The 11,601-nt window shown below is 33.0% G+C and overlaps 1 long non-coding RNA gene across 7 annotated transcripts in view; it reads right to left on the reverse strand.

The window, feature by feature from the left end:
- The window catches only part of LOC117117582, a 20,690-nt gene that overhangs the window by 7,672 nt on the left and 1,417 nt on the right, over nt 1–11,601 (reverse strand). For 2 of the 7 annotated variants that reach the window (XR_004446922.1, XR_004446919.1), the window contains exons 2-4: nt 940–1,059; nt 661–890; nt 403–522 (exon numbers count right to left, since the gene is read on the reverse strand). This is a non-coding gene — a long non-coding RNA (uncharacterized LOC117117582). The remainder of the gene's footprint in view (nt 1–402; nt 523–660; nt 891–939; nt 1,060–11,601) is intronic. The other 5 variants (XR_004446926.1, XR_004446921.1, XR_004446920.1 and 2 more) reach the window with 4 other exon arrangements.

Below are 11,601 nucleotides of genomic sequence, written 5' to 3' on the forward strand. Positions count from 1 at the left end.
GATTTTAGATTTAACTAACAAATATTAAGACTTACATTAATAATAAAAATGGTTTAAAATTAAATGTGTAATATTTGTTACACATTGCTGATGTATGAAGTGTTTGCCTGATTCTGGACTTTGCCTTGGTAAGCAGTAGTTGGTTACCATGTGCTACAGCTGCTGCTGTGCGGCCTGCCACACATAGCCTGAGTGAAAGATATACATGCTATCTAGAAGTTGCATTGCTATGGTGTCACTTCAGCAGTTTCATGATTTTCGTAGTGTCTGACAATGAATATTCATTATCATTACATCACTGTGATGAGACCACGGTCTGGTGAATTATGCAAATGAGTCAACTAGCAAATAGCATGTAATAGAAAATGAATTTAGATTAAATTAATAAATATTAAGACTTACATTAATAATAAAAATGATCCTGATTTTTGTAGTGTCTGACAATGAATATTCATTATCATTACATCATTGTGATGAGACCATGGTCTGGTGAATTATGCAAATGAGTCAACTAGCAAAAGCCTGTAATAGAAAAATGATTTCAGATTTAACTAACAAATATTAAGACTTGCATGAATAATAAATATGGTTTAAAAGTAAATGTGTAATATTAGTTACACATTGCTGATGTAAGAAGTGTTCGCCTGATTCTGGACCTACCCCTAGTGAGTAGTAGTGGGTTGCCGCATGCTAAAGCTGCTGCTGTGCGGCCTGCCACACATAGCTTGAGTGAAAGATATATATGCTATCTAGAAGTTGCATTGCTATGGTGTCACTTCAGCAGTTTCATGATTTTTGTAGTGTCTGACAATGAATATTCATTATCATTACATCATTGTGATGAGACCACGGTCTGGTGAATAATGCAAATGATTCAACTAGCAAACAGCCTGTAATAGAAAATGATTTCAGATTTAACTAACAAATATTAAGACTTACATTAATAATAAAATTGGTCCTGATTTTTGTAGTGTCTGACAATGAATATTCATTATCATTACATCATTGTAATGAGACCATGGTCTGGTGAATTATGCAAATGAGTCAACTAGCAAAAGCCTGTAATAGAAAAATGATTTCAGATTTAATTAACAAATATTAAGACTTGCACTAATAATAAAAATGGTCCTGATTTTTGTAGTGTCTGACAATGAATATTAATTATCATTACATCCGTCTGGTGAATTACGCAAATGAGTCAACTAGCAAACAGCATGTAATAGAAAATGATTTTAGATTTAACTAACAAATATTAAGACTTCCATGAATAATAAAAATGGTTTAAAAGTAAATGTGTAATATTAGTTACACATTGCTGATGTAAGAAAGTGTTTGCGATTCTGGACCTACCCCTAGTGAGTAGTAGGTTACCGCATGCCAAAGCTGGTGCTGTGCGGCCTGCCACACATAGCCTGAGTGAAAGATATATATGCTATCTAGAAGTTGCATTGCTATGGTGTCACTTCAGCAGTTTCATGATTTTTGTAGTGTCTGACAATGAATATTCATTATCATTACATCATTGTGATGGTCTGGTGAATTATGCAAATGAGACAACTATCAAACAGCTTGTAATAAAAAAAATTATTTTACATTTAACCAACAAATATTAAGACTTGCATTAATAATAAAAATGGTTTAAGAGTAAATGTATATTATTAATTTAAATTAATTTACCCTAAAACAACTTCATTTCATAGGGTTTGTATTTTTATATATTCAACACCAACATCAGCCGGATAAAATTTGACTATAACATATCCCAATGCAATTTTCTCAGCCTTCTCGTACAGCATTCTGGTAGCTTGGAGGATTACTCCTCCTTGCTATCAGATTGAATATTCATGATGCTGGGACCTTAGTCTCATGATACTGGGTAAACAACTTTCATAGTATATGTTAATATTAATACTTGCAGTACACCACATTGATAGTTCTGAGAAGAACTGTTGTTGTTGGTTGACAATACCTTGACGTTTCGATTAAGCTGCTGCTGCAATTGTCTTCAGGAGAATCATATCTGATATTATTCTCAGATGTTATTCTCCTGAAGACAATGGCAGCAGCAAGCTTAATCGAAACATCAAGGTATTGTCAACCAACAACAACAGTTCTTCTCAGAACTATCAAAGTGGTGTACTGCAAGCATTAACATATATTATTACTTCGCCATGCAAACCTTCAAACAATATATTCCACAAATAAGAAAAACTGTAATAACTATGGAGTGGTGATGGTATGACATACGTATAGACCCCAAAAATACATAAAAACTCTTTCTGATACACAATAATTTGAATGTGTGGTTTAATACACATAAAAGAATTCGAAAAAGATAGCTTACATTTTCCATAATATCTGATCTACTAAACGTATTACCCATCCAGCCTATGCGGCTTGTCGTCTAGTAAATAAGACCACCCCATTAAAATATAAATCTTGATAGGGTTTACAATAACAAATTGATATCTACTAATCTTAAGAAAAATATGTTAAGGAAACTACTTAGGGATTGCTGTACTAAAACTGTATTTACGCTGCAATTGTCTTCAGGAGAATCATATCTGATATTATTCTCAGATGTTATTCTCCTGAAGACGATTGCAGCAGCAGCTTAATCGAAACGTCAAGGTATTGTCAACCAACAACAACAGTTCTTCTCAGAACTATCAATGTGGTGTACTGCAAGCATTAACATATATTATTACTTCGCCATGCAAACCTTCAAACAATATATTCCACAAATAAGAAAAACTGTAATAACTATGGAGTGGTGATGGTATGACATACGTATAGACCCCAAAAATACATAAAAACTCTTTCTGATACACAATAATTTGAATGTGTGGTTTAATACACATAAAAGAATTCGAAAAAGATAGCTTACATTTTCCATAATATCTGATCTACTAAACGTATTACCCATCCAGCCTATGCGGCTTGTCGTCTAGTAAATAAGACCACCCCATTAAAATATAAATCTTGATAGGGTTTACAATAAGAAATTGATATCTACTAATCTTAAGAAAAATATGTTAAGGAAACTACTTAGGGATTGCTGTACTATAACTGTATTTACGTGTAATAATGAATTCTATAAACAAACTGATGGCATTTCAATAGGCTGACCCCTTGGACCAGTTTTAGCCAAAATGACTGAACTAGAAGAGTCTATTGGTTCCTAAATTTATAGAATCGGGTATTATTAACAGGGTTCGTACGTTTTTAAACAAGCAAATTTCCAGGAAAATTCCAGGACATTCAAGGTCAAATTTTCCAACTTCCAAGGATACAATATATAGCTTAACAGTAAAATATCGGCATATATATACAGTATATATATACATACATATATGCTGTACTACATTTAAATGCATGTTAGTTGAGTGTATATTAAGTTTTATCAAACTCTAATTCGGAGGTGAGAAATTAAGTTTTTCTCACATGTGTAAAATTTGATTGTAAGCAAAGGAATTCCCACAAGTATGGGGAAGTACCGGTAAAGTAAGGCGGGGTGATCGCCTACAGTGAAGTAGAATTCTCCCCTCGGCAACATAAATGTGCGCGTACAACAATGGTCTTATCTTTGCTTAAACGTGACAGTGTCTTTTGTGGTACTGGGGCGCGTGAATAACTTGGTTTAATTTTTGGTGCCGCGGGGTGGGTTTCCGCCTGTCTAGGGTGGTTGTTCAGCGAACAGCTATGGCGAAGTTGACATGTATAGCCTTCGATGGGTGTACGTTGCGGAGGCGTTAATCAGGGGTTTCCCTTTAAGGTTTTTTTTAACTAGCCAAGAGGACATTAATATATAGTGAATTAATATTTTTACTGGTCCTCAATCCCTTTCACTAGCCACTATCTTGCCAACTTTGGAAGGCCCAAGTACCATATTTTTGACATGCTAATCATGCTGCCCCTCACCGATGAAGTAACACTGACGACAGATACAGAAAAATCTTTCTGTTGTCTCTGTATGGGAAATTATGCCGCGAAATATAAATACCGAAATCTATTTGTATGTACAGTGCACTCTCACAATACGATGTTCGCTACGATGTTTTTTTTGTTTTCCGGAAAGATCGGTTTGTGGAACATTTTTATTGAATCTTTTCCGAATTAGGCAGGCCAGTTAGGGCCTAGCCTAAGCCAATAAAGTGAATGCTGTTATATTATTTTTCCGTGCATTTTCGGTCTGACATTTTTTTCTAAACTGTAAACACATTCTTCATGGTCACAATGCGACTTGTTGTAAATATCAAATCGCGCCTCCTAAACTCTGTCCGCTAATTGGTTAGTTTTTTTTCGTGGAGTCATGTTGCTGGGCAAAAATCCCATGTGCTTGGCTGTGGTGATGTCAGATCGCCCAAAGTTTCATAGTGCGTGACAGCTTGCTGACAGGAACAAGCTTAGTGTAAACCGATAAATTTTTAATTAAACAAATTTATTAAAATGAATAAGAAACCCTCATGGTTTTGTTTTAGAGTAAAATCTAAAAATAAATCTAACAAATTAAAATTTCATTCTCTGCAAATTCCCTCCGTAATTAGCAATGTTTTTGGGGAATGTGAGTGTAATTTACATGTAGACTGATATATGAATCTAATGACATACCAAATCCAAATTAAACGTCTACTGAAAAAGAGTCGTCGTAGAAAAAATTGCTTTGAGTTCCTTTTTCATTTCAGGTTGATTACAGTCGATTTTTAAGTATTCATAGGCGATAATGCACTTTATTAAAACAATGGAAGGCATAATTTTGACTGTACGAACGGTTCATTTACAGGGTGTGATTATTGCGTTATTTCGTCTGGAAATCGTTGCGTTGTTTATTAACTTTTTGTCCCACGTTGCATTGTGGGATGGATACATGACATGGATGTTTTAACTTCACAGTGCTCACACAGACGGAAATCAACTGCTTGTCGCTATAATATGCGGAGAAGGTGATTTCCCTCTGTACTTCTAGCCATGGATTCCTCCATGGTCTAGGCTAGTGCGTGATGTTCATCGGTTCACCTTGAATGACTGAGACCAAGGCTGTTTGTAGCGGACATTAACATGACAATAAACAGAAAATAGCGATCTTGTTGACATTATCTGTGTGTAATATTTTGTAAAGACATTGTTAAGAGGTGAATGATTTAAGCTTTAGGTATTTTGTCAGACTTTCATTGACATTTTAACTGGTCACGCGGACTTGTTATTGGGATAATTAACAGGTCCGCCATGCATTTTACTAGCCATTGGCCGGCAGACCAGCGTTATTTGGAACCATGTTAATGCATCTCATTTATTATATATTTAGGTGTTTATAAATGTTGTATAAACGAATGATGTACTATATTATCAATTTAATGGTTATACTCTATTCTCAACACATCATTATACTATACTGTATTATTTATTATTATTCGTTACTATTGGACATAACATTATTATTAATATTTAGTTGTAGGCCTACAACTTTTATAATCTACTCTACAGCAAAATGTTAACGGCACCATCCTACCGGCACTGATCTGCTGCCAACCAGCATTGTTTTTCAATGATTTTGTAAACTTCAGAAACATAATTATTAACGAAATATCTTGCCCTAAATTCAAGAACTTCTAACAGTAAATGCCCTTTAAACACCAATCACTAAGAAAATAACTGTAGAAGTACACGTTCCCATGGTTACTTTAATTTTTAATTAACTGCCTTGCGCGGGATAGGGCCAAAACCTGGCCATTCATGCTAAACAAGTGTGCTCGTCTGGAGAGTGATGAATTACCCAAAGCGAATTCACGCGGCTGAGCATGTGCGACAAGACCTGTTCAACTGATTGAAAGTTTAGTATTTCAGTACTGTTTATAAAACACAACAGAAAGCAAATGTCTGAATTAAAATTAAATGCAAACATAATTAATATACAAGATTTTTTAAAAAGCACCGCCTTTACTAAAACATAGGCGAATAACTCCATTCACTGAATCGCACAAGTTTGTCTGAACCAGCCAGTCGGCCATTTTAAGCAATGACATTCTTTCTGACTTTGATTTCAAGAGTATTGTTGGAACGTTTCTCATTCAATTTACAGTTACTAGGCAACTTGTAGTACTTCAATTAATGGTAAATGATTCAGGACATTCAAGGACAATCTTAAATTTCCAGTACTGGAAAATGCTCATTTGTTTTTCCAGGACATTCAAGGAACTTAAGGACGCGTACGAACCCTGTATTAAGTTTTATACTCGTTTTGTTGACGACACACTATTGCTAACTAAACCCAATGATTTTCATCACATTCTATATGATCACTTTAATGCTTTTAAACAGATTAACTTTACCTTTGAATCATTTGAAAACAGTGATTTAGTACATTTTCTGGATTTTCAATTTGACAACAGCGTAGGAAGCATGAGTACTATATCGTAAAAATACACATACAGGTCAATATATCCATTATGATAACTTTGCACCATGAAAACGTAAGATTTCTTGGATTCGTAGTTTAGTTTCAAGAGCCCACAAACTTTGTACTCCAGATAAACTTCAAGCTGAATTTTGTAACATTAGAAAATCTATTTCATGGAATGGGTACCCTTTAAAAGTTGTTAACCATGTACTCAAAAAATTAAATGAACCTAAATGTATATATAGGCCTACAGATGATAGCTTGATTAAGATCTAGGTTAGATTGCCTTATCTAGGAAAAACAGGTGAATCCATTTTTACGTAGATGCTTCAACTATGTAAAGAAACGCTTAGTTACAGAGGTAAAATTAATAACATGGCAGTACAAAAATGTCTCTCACTTTATATCTACTAAAGATCAAACCCCTAAGGAATATAGGAGCTCTGTTGTTTATCATTTTAAATGTCCAGGTTGTAATAGTAATTATATTGGTACGACAGATAGATGCTTAATAACTAGATTTAAAGAACATTCTTCATGATCTGATAGTGTTATAAATGATCATACAAAATTGTGAGGCATTCCAATATGTTTAGGTTTATAAGGTATACTTAAAAATGATAATGTAGCCTGTAATGTAAGTAATAAATTAGGTTTAATATTTTCTAATACAGTACTAACATTATTGACAGGGTCGCAAAATTGGTCTATACTATTGTTTAAAGAAGCGTCTGCTATAAATAGGCTACAGCCATTACTTACATTAGCTGAAAGCTTCAAGGGAGCTTTGCTTAGCTTTGATCAGTAGGCTAAGAATGCTTTGATCTTTAGATTATTCATAGCTATCTCACCTACTAGGGGTAATGTTTAGATTGGTCAAACACTTTTGGTACTTGTGCAAGCTTGCAAATAAGGATAATTTTTCATTCCTGATATCAAAATTAAATAATGTCAAAATATTGAATCCCGACATGATGGCGTGCATTTCAATACTTGGAGTATCTATTATACTATCTTATCTGAGATTAATCAGTGAACCTTTAGAAGTGGTTGGTGCATCGGTTGTGGCTTGGACTCCCAACCCACTTTATCTGTGGTTGTCTCGCTCCACCCAGGAGTACAAGTGGTACCTAGTAGGTTTAAACACAACCATGCGCTGATTACAGCTGCAACATTATGGGGCATGAGTGTTGTTCAATGTGCTTGATCCAGTGACCAGGGGTAATAATGTAAAGCGCATAGGTTAGTCTACAATATGCGCTATATAAGTCGATTATTATTATTACCTTTTGGTAGTATGATCACATATCTTGATAACTGTTTTGGTTTGTTATGGGATGAAAATCAGAAACTTTGACTAGCTGAGCCGGGAGCTGAACTTTAATATTTGAATAAAATTGACCATTGATTAGTATGCCTACCAGTTAGTAGAACATATAAAGTAAAGTATGTTTTAACCAAACATCAAATTTTATTTTAATTTTTAATGGGATGATGGGATTATGATGTAGGCCTACATTATACAAAATTAGGTAGCTTTAGATTTGTGCGATGACGCGATGCTAGAATAGAATCACTCATTGGTGACCATCCTACCTGGACCACCCACCCTTGCAAGCACCACAAAACAGCTCATTCTTCGCTACCAACTAGACTCGTGCAGACGCATTTATTAGCCGCAAAGCTTACCATTCCAGGCCGTGATTGGTTGATAAACACAATGTATACAGCCGATTTGCAATCTGATCAATGAGGAACACGCTTTCATAGGCAACCCACCTTAGTGTTAAGAGGTATGATATAAAAACATACTTTTTCACATACTGTATTTCCCGACAATATTTTCGCAAAAACTCTTCATACTTTAAATTCCCCAGGCCTTATCTTCCATATCATCTTACTGGGAGATCTAAATGCTGATTAAAAATTAGACATAAACTTACACATTAACCCAATTAATATAATAGAAAATACATTTATCCTAACGCAACTTATTCACAAACCAACAAGAATTACAAGCAAGACTTCAACATGCATTGATCTTATCCTGTGCACTATTCCAGATCTACATTTCCTAACTAATGTTGCAAGTATTGCACTTATCGATCACTATTTAATTTATATGCATTAACACAAACATATCAAAACCAATGCATAAAACACATACTTTTCAAAATTACAAATCATTTGATGAGAGCAAATTTATTTCTGACCTAACAGAATGTATTACATTTAAAAACCTGAACAAAGACGATGACGCTCTAACTAAATGGAATAAATGGAAAAATTCCTTCCTTAAAATAAGCGACAGACATGCGCCCATAAACACAATGAGAGTAAAAGATCGATTTAACCCCTGGATGACTCTAGACATTACCAACTTGATTTATGAACGTGATTATGTAAAGTGTTTAGCCGATAAAAATTGCTGAGAGCCTTTAAGATGAGTACCGTACACTAAGGAACAAAGTGACGAATATTATTCGGAAATCCAAATCTAATTATTTTAATGAGGTTGAAATCAAATATAAACAAAACCCAAGAAAATTATGGAATGAACTCAACAAAGCCACTGGTAAAAATAACATTCCCCCTGATTTAGGTTGTAATGATTTCAGTAAACACTTTGCAAACATCGGTACGGATATCTCAAACTCAATAAAAGGTATGCTTGATAATATTCAAAAATGGTACATAGGAAATAAGCTAACAATTAATGCTGATAAAACTAAAGTTATGTTAATCAGGAACAAGTACAATATACAACATGATAGCTTGAGAATCCAAGTCAATTAAACCGAAATAGAACAAGTTAAACATATAAAATATCTAGGCATTGAAATTGATGAACACTTAAAATGGGATTATCACATTCAAAATATAAACAAATCGGTTAGCTATAAAATCCATATGTTAGGTAAATTGGCGAAAACCCTCAATAAATCTCTATTGGTAAAACTATATATAACTACAATTCAACCATGTATTGACTACTCAATCTCAGTATGGGGAAATACATCAAACAAAAATAAAAATATACTAACAAAGCTTAAAAAAAGAGCGGCAAGAATTATTTTAAATAATTTCGACTATAAAAATTATCATGGTGAATCACTGATTAAACAATTAAACTGGAAATTATTTGACGAAAGACGTAGTTTTGTTTTGGCTTGTCTATGTTTAAATTTATACATGGTTTGGCCCCACTACGATTATGAAACGAATTAGATATGGTTGTTGATCGACACGGATACTCAACTAGATGGCCTGATTCACTTAATGTTATACCACCAGTCTTAAACTGCAGAGCTATGGAAAGTTCCTTTAAAACTGCTGGGGCTAAAGTGTGGAACAATTTACCTTTTTCTATTAAACAATCTACTTGCATAAACAGTTTTAAATCACAATATAAAAAGCATTTCTTCAATGATTGATGGATTTTTTTTTCTAATTGTATAGGCTATGTTATGGTTTTCTGCTGTTTGTCATTTTCTTGCATTTTCAAAAATTGAAAATTTTTAAAATTGTATAGGACTTTTTATGGTTCTTCTGTTATGATTGTCTTTCTATTTTTTCTTATATTTGATTGATGATAATTCCTCTTTTTTCCGATGTATATATTTATCTCATTTTAATTTTTTAATTGGTCTAATACAGGACCATTTGAAAACCAGTTCATTCTGAAATGTTATCCTGTATAAAGATGTTTTAAATAAATAAATAAAAATAAATATTACTGCAAGATCGGACTAATCGCGTCACAAACGAAGGAAGAGATAGAAAAACAAATGACTTCAAAATTCGCTCAGAATCATCATATAAGCCCTCTCTCTTTAGATTGGGCTAAAAATGGGTTTAAAAAAAATAAAGATAGCCCTTGGCATTTTTAAAGTATCATGTTCCCGCATAAATACTGTAATTTTATATGCGATTTCCACCCCGAAGTTTGGGGTGTGACCTATATACCGGTCATTAACCTACTCCCAAAAAGTTCAGATTGCGAGCCGCAGCAAAAATCAGATACTGTCTGTTTAGGTTAGGCCCTTGCTAGCCCAATTAATTAGCCTAGGTTAGAACCGGATTGTAGGCCTAGTATTTGTTGTTTGGGATGTATTTCAGTTTATTTACTCAATTATTTCAATTTATTTAATACTCGGTTTTTGCACTGATTTATTAAATATTTTTGGGATGTATTTCAATTTATTTACTTGTTCTTTCTATCGTTTTAATTTAAATTTTGTGAGTACCGTATTTGCTCAGTCAGCTTGCCAGATAGTAAAAAAAAAAATCCATACATTCTTATCATTTATTATATATAACTTTAACAAATAGTACAAAAATAAAAAGTATATAAATTACAAAACCATAGTTAATACTGTATATTAACATAGGCCTAACATTTAAATTTATTGTTTATAGTCATCTGTCTAATTCAGTCGGCTTGCCAGATAGTAAAAAAAAAACAAAACTCCATACATTCTTATCATTTATTATACAGTATATAATGGTATATAATAAATATAATTTAATTAAATAATTTAACAAAATAGTACAAATAACGAATAAGTTAATTGAAATACACCGCAAACCAAACGTAAAAAATAATCAAGTTATTACATTTTTAATACGATTTTGCATGAATAATAAATAATAAATTTAAATGTGTTTTAGGCCTATGTTATTATACAGTATTTACTATGGTTTTATAATTCATATACAGTATTTTTATTTCTGTACTATTTGTTAAACTTATATATAATAAATAATTTAATTAAATAATTTAACAAAATAGTACAAATAACGAATAAGTTAATTGAAATACACCACAAGCCAAACGTAAATGGATTATGACCGGTTGAGCCGCCGACAAGTTGAGCTGCCGGTCATTTCTATGGAACGCCAAGCGCGTCTCTCAGTGAATGTAGTGCGTTAATTGCAGCGTATTTCAATTAACTTATTCGTTCTTGGTACTGTACTGTTGTTTGGGATGTATTTCAGTTTATTTACTCAATTATTTCAATTTATTCAATACTCGGTTTTTTGCACTGATTTATTAAATATTTTTGGGATGTGTTTCAATTTAAAAAAAAAACTCCATACATTCTTATCATTTATTATATATAAGTTTAACAAATAGTACAAAAATATAAAGTATATAAATTACAAAACCATAGTAAATACTTATAATAACATAGGCCTAACAC

This window comes from Anneissia japonica, unplaced genomic scaffold (genome assembly GCF_011630105.1).
Source record: "Anneissia japonica isolate Jap-2015-1 unplaced genomic scaffold, ASM1163010v1 scaffold287857_len828801_cov194, whole genome shotgun sequence".
Taxonomy (NCBI): domain Eukaryota; kingdom Metazoa; phylum Echinodermata; class Crinoidea; order Comatulida; family Comatulidae; genus Anneissia; species Anneissia japonica.